We start from the raw sequence: 11,493 nt of genomic DNA, 5'->3' as shown, positions 1-11,493 counted from the left end.
ATGTATGGGTTTTTCGTATTAAATACCATATTGCATATTAAATTTCATAACATTTCATTATTATAAAATTATCAAAATTCAATCAGATTTGATAATTTTATAATAATGAAATGTTCTGAAAAGAATATCTATTCGTGTTTTTAGTATGATATAAATATACTAGGATTAAGAAAATTGCAATATTTAATACTTTAATTCCTTTTGATAAAATAAATGGTATTGATAATTTCTATTGAATTTATGTGTGTATTTTTTATTTTTCCGTGTCTATACCGATAAGGAAACAACTAAGAAATACTAGAAGCCACGAATGAACGTAATTTATACAAAAATTGAGCCCTGAGATTTGTTTTTTGTTTATGTTTTGATTTGCTTAATTAATTAAATCTTTTGAATACTTAATTAAAGTAGTTTAAGTCCCATCAACACCAACAGGTTAAAAGCAGATCATAACAATATTTATATATATATATATATATATATATATATATATATATATATACAAACAACACAGTTTATTAGGGCTGCAGTCAGAAAGTTTGGCCGGGATGTTACAGAAACACTCTTTTGACTTTTGGTCTAGCTTTCGGAATTGTTTTATTCCTTCTTCAAGACACTGTAATTAGAAGAATATAAATTAAATTAGAAGAATAAAAGAAGAAGTGTAAATATTTACAATATATCAAAAATAGCCAGTGCAACTTACTAGTCGAGGAGATTATTTATATAAAGCTATGACACTTAACATTAATAACACACATATAAAATACAACATATAAAATAATGAACAAAATACATTTTAAAATTTAGTTATTGATAGTAAAACTTCGTTTGTGATATCTTTTAATGGCGTGTTTTAAATGATCCATAGAGAACAGAAAGAGAAAACAAAAATAGTATGACTAAAATATAATTAAGTGTTCTTCATGTTTTATTAATGGAAGTAGTATATTACACCTGTCTTGATAGTATGCAACATGTTTTGCATGCAGGTGTATTATGGTGTGTATATGTGAAAGTAAATCTTTATTTTATTTTTGATGTTTTGTCAGTAAATAACAATAAATGTTACTCAGTTTATCTATGTCAGATTTTTATTTATACAAGACGTATTGGATTTTATGAAACACATTTCCACGAAAATACGTTTAAAATGGTTTTTTTCCTTTGCCAAAATACAGGAATCCTCGAAATTAAATTCATGTTTTAACGTTTCAAAACACGTTTTGAAACACGTTTCAAAACGTATTTTCTTTCGTCTGTCTACTGTCACTTTCTTCAAATTTTTTTTGTGATACCTGCTGCTCTTCATCACTTTGTACATGATCCAGATCTATACCAGAGTCATCAATCTCCTCGTAATTATCAGGTTCATCGTCGTTGTCCAAATACCACTCCATAACTCATTGCTCAAAATCTTTATCTCAGAACTTAGTTCTTTGTCTGGTTAGATGTTTCGATGCATTTGTAGTGCTCGTGAACGGAATATCCATGGTAACGGGCTCTAAAAATATTAAAAGGCGTTTTTGAAATTACTACCACCAAGATTAATTATGTATACAGTACCTAATGTGAAACATCCGGTCTTACGTACATGTATTATTACTGGCTTAATGCGAAATGCCCGGCCTGAGAAACCGGAGTACTTTCAAACACCGTGTTGTGTTGTAGTGGGAGCATATTTGGGAGAGGAAAACCGCAGCTCAAATAGGGTTGCCAAAATTCAGCATAATGTGACACTAAAGATCTCAGAGACCGATGTGTCTGTTTAAGGGTTATTCTTAGCTTCTCTTCTTTGCTATTAGTCAAGCACATTGTCTCTGCTGCATAGATTATGACCGGACTACTTGCTGTTTTATACATTTTAATTTTGGTGTTTTTGTTGATATGTCTGCCTTTAAGTAGTTTTTGATATTTCCAATATCCGCGTTTACCTTTAAGTTATCTCTGCGCTCCTGACGTTTGAGATATCCATTGTTAAACCTAGATAATTAAATATTTACATTTTGAAATATAGATTGTTCAATCTTTATATTATCTATGTTACAATTTTTTCGAGATTAGCATATATTTCTTCTTTTATAGTAGCTAAGCTGCTTCTATCAGAGTTGTCAGTAAGTAGTCTAAGCTTTTTTGTGTGTCTTTTGGCTATTCTCATGTCATCACTGTATAATATTATAATTTGTGCTAAAGTTTTGTATGATTCTATATTGATAGTTTCTCTCTCCTATTTCTCTCGTCTGTTATAGCTTCCGCTGCATAGTTGTCCATTGTCATTTTCGCTAATCTAATTAGTTTTCAACCCCAACAAACTTGGGTAGATAAAATGGGAAACTATAAGGGAAAATAAAAAATAACGAAAAATAAAATTTTGGTCCTGGACAAGTGTAAATATGTTTGATGCGTTGATTTTCTTTCTTTTTTTTCGTAGCAGCTCTAATTTTTTGGAATTGATTACATAGTTTTAGGAAAAGGTAAGAATAATGTTGTAACAGACAAAGTGTTTAGAAACAAAAGAATTAAGATCACGGCATCTACAAGCTGACTTGTTTGCTTAAATCAAGCAGACGTTTTTTGTTATAGGTACATGTAGTGAATATATTTTTTAAGAAAATAACAAATTTGGTTTCTGAATTTATGAAAAGAGAATACCTTGGCTCTTTTGCCATCTTGTTGTTACACCATGATGAATTAACATTTGCAGAAATGGCCAATAAAAAAAAGAAATGGTTAAAATTTGAAATGATAATGATTTAGAGGAAATCAAAAAACCACCACGATTACTTTTATTTTTTATAAAATCAAGTTATTGATTGATGAAATGATGAATGGAAATTGAGCTGCATAAGTTTTCGATAGTAAACTTTTTAATGAAAATATTTTGAAGCGTACGCTATATCCGGTTAAATCGGAAATAGTCCCCAATTTCGTTCTTTGATTGGCATAACATTTTCAACTTCTCGTTCAATTATACACATATTTTGTTGAGGATACTTTCGATCTAAGTATTTACCGTCTTGGCGTCATTGACTTTTTTGGAAATAATAAGCTATTTTGGAAACTCGGTACATTCAAATTATCTGAAAAACATTTGAAGCTAAAAACTTGAGTGTGCCACTACTGCATAGAAGATGAAAGAAACTTTGAGGAATTTTTAAATTTGAAGCAATTAGCAATTTATTTATTGTGGCAGAGTTATCAAAATCCCCAAATGCAGTTTCCTGGCTTTTGAAAATAATCAAAGGTCATTTTATGGACGTTAAATGACACGAGGTGCAGCTAGTCAGTGATCAGTTTGCAAATCTCCCCAGTTCTATTTTAAAATCCTGAGTTAACTTAGGTGATGAGTTTGTAGTATCTACGATTTATGCTAATTGGTGACGAGTTACCATGTACCGGATATTAAGTCATGTATTATATTTAAACTGAGGTATACATACAATACTTATAGTATTTAAGTATGAGCGGTACTAAATAAAATTAATTAACAAAAGCACTTAAAATAAATGTTATCGATTGCGACAGAATGTTATCTAATAAAAAATAGATATATAACGCCATATCTCTCGACCTGAACACGAAGTAAATAATATATATATATATATATATATATATATATATATATATATATATATATATATGTATAGAAAACATACATACAAATATATATAGAAAAAGATAGCAGCCACTTGATTGACTTGAAAAAAAACTAATTTCACTTACTTAGTTGGTGCTTAAATGGAGCATTCTATTATTTAAAGATTCAAGCTTTCGGAAATTTTATTTTCTTTTTCAAGAATGAATTTCTACAATGCAATAAAAATGAAAAAAGAAAAGAATATATACAAATGGGTCTTTGTAAAATTAGGATTAAAAATACATATTGGTTAATTCTCTATCGTCTAATTCTGAAGATAGTTCCTGTTTGAGCTTCTTTGATATCTTGTGAACTTATTTTTTAGTGATCTGGTGGTTAGGTGTCAATAAACTACCATGTCAGATAAAAGTGAATTGATTTCGGAAGTAATCTGTTTAAGATGATCTAGTGGACTAGAAAAGCTCTGTGGGTTATTGGTATAAAGGTCCTTGATTGTTTGCTTTGATGCATCTGATATTTTGAATTCATCTCAGGGATCCATTTTTGACTTGTGTTTCACGTGTTTTGTGCTTTTTTCTCTTTATATTAGAAGGAGGTATCAATGACGAAGTTTCAATTTGAGGATTAGATAAAAGTGGGTTAAGAGAGTGCTAGTCTGGTGTGCTGAGTGAGATTTTCATTTTATCAAAAGATAATAATATACGATATGGTATGAATCTAATTCAATGACAAATGGGGTCTGAAGCTCATAATTTTCGGTGGGTGGAATTATTTATACTTGTCTTCGAAATGTGAGTATATTGCTATATGTATATCTTTAAATTCCAGCTTTTAAGAAAGAGACGAGAGAAGTGAGTTTTAAACTAACATCGTTCGAAGCATTTTCTACAAGGTCATGAGGCATTGAAGCACAGACATTCAAAATTATAATAAGTTTTGCAGGAGTAACTAATCTCCTAATCGGTAGGTCTAGAGCGATTACCTTGTTACTGGCATTCTTGGTAATAAACTGGTCAACAATTTCAACTTTGATTAGGTATATGCAGATTCGGTTGTTCGAGATTCGAGATACAAATATTATATTTTTAGGTCCAACAATATCACCAGTGAACATAGTCTTAAGTTTTCTTCTAAGTGATAAATAATTTCTTGCTCTTTTTCAGGCTTGGGTCTAGATTTCATGGCAGCAACGTAAGATGTGGGTGTCAAAGATTCGGTGATAGTGGAATTCTCGTGGAGTATTCGCAAAAAACAAACTCGTATTGTAAAAGAAATTCCAATTCGCTAAGGATTTTTGCTTAGTTGAGGAGATATGTCGTGGAATGCAATTTTAGATTCCTCATGTCTCTAATTACATCTTTATCAACGTATATTTTGCCTTGCAATTCTTAGAAGGCACAGATTCAAGCAGAAATCTGAATGTGGTTTCCACAATTAGTTTCCGGATTCATATTGTAAAATTTGTTGTCTATATTGGTTTGTCAAAAGCCTAGAAATCTTGGTAGAATTAATTTCTGTCTTATCAGTAGGCTGATAACAAAAAACTAGATAATTATTTATAAATATTGCAATACTTGCTTGTTATACTTGGAATGTTGCAGCAGCGACGAAGGAAATATCACCAATCTATACACAAATGTTTGTTTATCAATATTTGTAATTATTATTAATAAAACTGGTATTTGCGGTAATAAATTGTACACTTTTACTCTATATATGTAAAATTGATTGCTACACATTGGTTTTTTGTAAAATTTGCTTAGCATTGAAAAATCGTGTTAATAGGCTTTCCCTGATTTTATTTAATTTTAATCATTGTGTTTCTAGGGTAAAATGGGGTACAAAATTAAAATCAAGAAAATCCTATTGACAAAATTTGCATACAAGTACTGAGTTATCATTTTCATCTTCTACACTTGCACATGAATTGTGAGCGCATTTTATGGCAACTGGAACAGTTTATCGATCCCTCTGTGGGACTTGAATAAAAGTCTCCACAGTACAAGTAGTTCTGACTCTTCATTTTTAGTTTTTTTCAATGTTTTTTTTTATTTATCTGTGATTTGGCTTGATCATCAAGTATCTTTGTTTTTACTGATTTCACCTCTATAGCCTGAGTTTTTCCTATGCCAATTCCAGCTCGGTTTTTTAATGTGAAGAGGTTAAAATGGCGGTGTTTCCTCTTTCTTTTGATACACGTTTCTGAGATTGATTTACTTTACGCACTGCTATGATAACTTTGGGACTAACAAACTTAAAACTAGAGTCACTTTATTTGGAGAATCCTAGTTGAGACTTAAGCCTTTCTATAATGGACTACCCTAGTTGAGGCTCGAGTATTTTTTCTCTAATGAACTGTACAATAGAATCTACTTGATTTTTAGGTCTACTGGGGTCAATTTGTATATCAGTTGTAGCTGATTGCACAAAATCTGCTTAAAAAAACAGCCATATCCACAGGCCATACGTTGATTGCTGTAAAATCATTTATCACAGGAGCCATTGTAGTTGCTTTTAAATATGCGGCACTGAATAAGAACGAAATTTGCTGAAATAATACTACTCTTTCAGGATGTTTTCTTAGCCATTTCCTTACTTCGTCGTCATTATATGTACTTAATGGCTTCATAAATGCAACATCTAAGGCATGGAGGCGATGCGTGCAATGAGGTGAAAAACATAGAATTTCCACCCCATTTGCCCCCGCATAATTAATTACGTCTAGATTGTTTGTATGTGATGAATGACTATCTAGCAGAAGTAAAACCGGTGAATCGTTCAAAGCTCTAAAATACTTAACAAACTTCTTCTTCTTCTTTAGGTGCCGTCTTCTTAGCGAAGGTTGGCGATGATCTGTGCAAAGTCGTCCCTATTTTGGGCTTTCCTTATTAAACTTTGAAACTGTCTGCCTTCTATTTTCCCTTCTATAATAAGCTGAAGGAAGTTATACCTGTCGTATCTAAATATGTGTCCAAGATAAGACGTTTTACGCTTCTTGACAATTTCGGTGAGTTCACGTTCTCTATTCATACGTCTTAAAACTTCTTCATTTCCAACGCGGTCTAACAAACTTCTTAAACCATAAAATAACAATGTCTTATCTATTCACCCATTTTGATTAAGCTTAACCCATCCACCAGACACGAGGCCATCCAAAAACTCCTTATGCGTTAACTTTCGGGAAAATATTAGCATGGAAGGTATATGGGCTCCTGATGCAGAGAAACAAATTTCTGCAGTTCTAGTTTCACCCCTCTTGCGGGATTCAAGCGTGCCAACTTGGCCCTTTCTTTTTAAAGCTATGATTTTAGAAACCCCCTTTAGATTGACAATTAACTCCTGTTTCGTCTTCCTTAAATTTTTTTTGCTGGATTTATATTTCTGGACAGTTTCTTCCAACAGTTTAAAGAATTATTAAGCAGTCACTTTATTAAATCCCATTGCACAGGCACCTAACTTATCCTCAAGCATTCTGATTGACAACTCTTTGTGCCTATTTAAAAATCACTGCATCCATCGCTGTCAGCAAGGTCAAAGAGAAGTTGCCTACATTCTGGCATGATCAAGCCGAAAAATCTTGCTTCCATATCTCTAAGATAAGCAACAAGTTCTACTTCTTGTTCGGAAGTAAAAACAGGCCTTTTAGCGCTGTAGGGGAAAGGATGAGGTAGCTGGTTCGATGATTTAGAAGAAAATATTCAATAAAAGTATATTCTCACCTCCCTACATTTGGTAGATAAAACATAAATATAACTCTCGAAGGACCAGCGACCAATACTACGCAAAATTGCGGATTAATAATAGTGTAGTAAATAGTAAAATTGAAAATAAAATAATTAAAATTAAAATTAAAGATTGGTGGTAGAAATATTTTTATTTTATTACTTACATAAATAAATAAATTACTGTTTTAATGGGAATAAACCATAATTAAAGAAAATAGCTTCAGAATACTACATAAATAAATTGCTGTATCAAAAGTAACAACAAATTACCCTTTTGAATGATAATAAAAAACATAAATGTTCAAATAAAATGTTTTTAAAATAGACAACTGTTCATATTGTTTTTAAAACTAAATAATTTATAAATAAAAAGTAATTTGTAGGACTGGCATTTACGAATGCACTGAATGAACTGAGGTAACTATTTAATAAAAATAAAGTTGATTGAAATTTGCTTCTATTTGAGAAGCGTGAAAAGGATTTTCTTGTTGCTAGTTGAGAAACCAAAGAGGGAATTTTGAATGGCGTGCTTCTATTTGAGGAGACAAATACGAAGTGTCTTAAGGGTAGTTTGGTTTGAATGTGAAAAACTGACAGGCGCAGGGGATACGAAACAGCATGAAGAAGGCTTGTCGTGTTGATCGTAGGTTTTTTTTATATAGTTTGTCGTTTTAATTATTATGGTTTAGATATTGAACAAACTATTGTAGAAAAGACAAGATAAGTATTTATTTTGTAACATAATGACAAAGATATCCTCTAGAGCACATTCACTAGTAGTTTGAAATAATATTGTTTAATAATAAATTTGTCCAGTAGTACTTACGATGGATTATTTTTCGGCCGATATTATAACTTGGTTAACTACAAACACACATGGACTACATGTACATGGCGAAGAGAATTTGTGAACTACAGCATCTGCAAACTGAACTTCTTCATAGTGAAAAAGCGCTCGCCTGAATGGTTATACCAGAAGAAAAACACATAAAGCTATTAACAACGATTCTAGAAGAAAGGACGAGGAAACAGCATGTATAGGCAAAGCGTTCTTGCCCTATATATCGGGGATAACAGATAGAATTGCGCGAATACTTAAAAAAGCCAATGTAAAGACCATTTTCAAGCCAACTAAGAAAATCAAGGACTGTTTAAGATCGGTGAAGGGCACACGCGACCCGTTAGCAACGACGGGAGTATAACGAGTACCATGCACATTTGGAATGGTATATGTGGGAACCACAAAAAGACACACAAACACAAGGATAAACGAACATAAAAACCATTGTCGTTTAGGACATATCGACAAATCTGCCGTTATCGAACAAGCTTTGGGAAGCGGAGAAGATCGGATACTGTTTGAAGAAACACAGATGCTGGATAAAACATCACAGTACTCCTCCTCAGTCCTAATTCCTTTTGGGATGTGGAGACACCATCAGGCCTTTACAGTTTTTGCACGATTTCTCTCCATCCTTCTCTGTCCTGTGCTAGTTGTTCGGCTTCATGTAACCCTTGGTATTTCAGTATTTTTGTTTGATCTACCCAACGGCTTGGAGATCTTCCCCTAGGTCTCTTTCCTTCAATTCTACCCTCGACTATCAGTTTTTCCATTGTACCTGTTCTTCTAGCAATGTGTCCAAAATACTGCAAATATCTCTGTTGTACTTGTTTAAGAAATGTATCCTTTACTTTAAGTTATTCTAATATCGACACGTTAGTGCGATGATCAATCCAGGATATTCTCAACATGCAGCCGTATACCCACATTTCAAAAGCGTCCAGTTTATTTTTATCCGTTTTCTTTACTTTGTGTGTATTGTTATGCTAGAATTTTTCCAAATTGCTACCAGTTTCATCATAGCTGTTCTAGCAATAGTCAACCTTCTACGTATCTCTCTGTCACACCCACCGTCATTTGTTATTAGGGATCCCAGGTATATGAAACTATTTACTACTTCAAAGCCCCCAATTTCTTTAATGTGTTGAAGATTATTCAGAGCTCTGTCTACAATCATGATCTTTGTCTTACTTCTATTTAGCTGTAGTCTATATGTTTTGCTTTTTTCCTCCAGACGTCTCATTATGTCCTCCATTTCTTATTGATTTGCCGCGATTATTAAAGTGTCATCTGCATATCTCAAGTTATTGATTTTTTGACCTCCTACTGATATTCCGCCCTTCCATTCGTCTAGTACCTTTCGCATAATGTGTTCGCTGTAGATATTAAACAGAGTTGGCGAGATTATGCATCCCTGTCTGACATTTGCCTCTGTTCTGAAATAATCGTAATGGGTGTTGTTTATTTTTACTGTGCACTTATTATTTTCATATTTCCGCTAGTATGAACCATAGCTGCTGCCATTTGACTTTATCGAAGGTCTTTGTGTAATTCACAAAGCACATAAGCATAGGAGTATTGAATTCACGAGTGTTTTCGATTAGCTGTCTGACATTAAGGATGTGTTCTCTTGTGTCTTTTCCTGGGACAAATCTTGCTTGTTGTTCTGATATCTGAGGCAATAGAAAAGCTTTTAGTCTTTCATGTATTACATGAAGTAGAACCTTGCTTGCATGGGATATTAGGGTTACAGTTCTGTAGTTGCTGCAATCTAGCGGAGTTCCTTTTTTGAATATAGGGATGAAAGTGGATGTTGTCCAGTCGTTGGGCCACTTTTCGGTTTCCCAAATCTTTTTGCAGATCATATGCATAACATTTACTCCGACATCTCCAGTCTCTTTTAAAACTTCTGCAGTGATCTGGTCTGCGCCAGGAGATTTTCTAGACTTTAGAACGATTGGTTCTCTCTCTGCAGTGAACTCATCGTGATTTGCATTCTGGGGATCAACTCCATATAGACTTTGACAATATTTTCTCAATTATCAATTCTTCGCAATCCCTTTCTCGTCATTTATAATATGTTGGTTTTGATCCATTATTCTTTGTGTGATTGGTTTAAATTCCCTTCGTACTTTGTTATATAGCTCATGGGATTCATACCGGTTTGTATGTCTCTCTAGTTCTTCGCATTCTTCATTTATAGTACTACCCACGGTTATATCGGGAAGCGGTAGAAATATATAAGTATCCAAATAATTTTAATCGAATAGAAGAAGGACTAAGAATTAACAAAACATGGATATATATACATGGAAAAACCGTTGGATAACGGTATCGAAGATAATATAACCTGGTGAAACCAACCACGTGGCCACCTTGCTGGGGCTATCAGCTTCCGTCGGAGTTTGTGAACGTGCCGTGCCGGCAGAAATCTGCACTTTTCCAATATCATATACAAAATACGTATCTACGAGGGACCGCTAGTTTATAATTTTAGATAAGTATAGTCCAGTATTCCTGCCATCTTGTACATTGCACCAGGTACAAGAAAACAAGGAGTCATCTGGGTATAATACCTAGCTGTCCACTGCTAAAATGCCGAGGTCGACCCGTTCAAACAGGTCTAATAAAGTCATCCCTGCCGAACCGCCCGACCCTGGTCAACACACTAATAACACTCCTAACATTCCTGACAACTATGACTTTCCGCCGCTACCTCTACACAGAACAACCGTCTCACAGCCTGTAATCCCAATAACCAACCTTACCACCCCACCTATTTCTACCTCTTTTCCACCTACAATACATATCCCTGATACTACACAATCCTCGATCACCAACAATTTGTCTGACACTTTTATGTCGGACATATTATCCACTCTGCTCATAGAGCAAATCGACCGGCTAATCGCTCAACTTCAGCTGACCCGGTCATCCGCTATCCTAAACCCATCCACTTCTCCTATCACCACTCAAGCCACTCAACCACAACATAATTTCACCACACATACTAATGTCACTCAACCAATATCCACCCATACCGCTCAATCAACAATCACCCAAACTCCAAACACACACTTATCATACGCTAACGCCACTACCACTCCCAAACCTACCATCCCTGCATCCCAGGCCACCACCTCCACACAACCAAAATCATTCAATTACACCATATCCAACATCCCTCGAGAGAAATCTAACCAGAGAGATTTCTTTCGAATCATCAAAACAAATCGCCCACCTAACAACCATCCACCCGGTTAACCACGTCGAGTTGCAACGGAAACTCCGTGATGCGCTGGGCGATCCCAAAGTCCTCGTCACACCCA

This window comes from Diabrotica undecimpunctata, chromosome 7 (genome assembly GCF_040954645.1).
Source record: "Diabrotica undecimpunctata isolate CICGRU chromosome 7, icDiaUnde3, whole genome shotgun sequence".
Classification (NCBI taxonomy): Eukaryota; Metazoa; Arthropoda; class Insecta; order Coleoptera; family Chrysomelidae; genus Diabrotica; species Diabrotica undecimpunctata.
Note: the sequence above shows the minus strand (reverse complement) of the source record.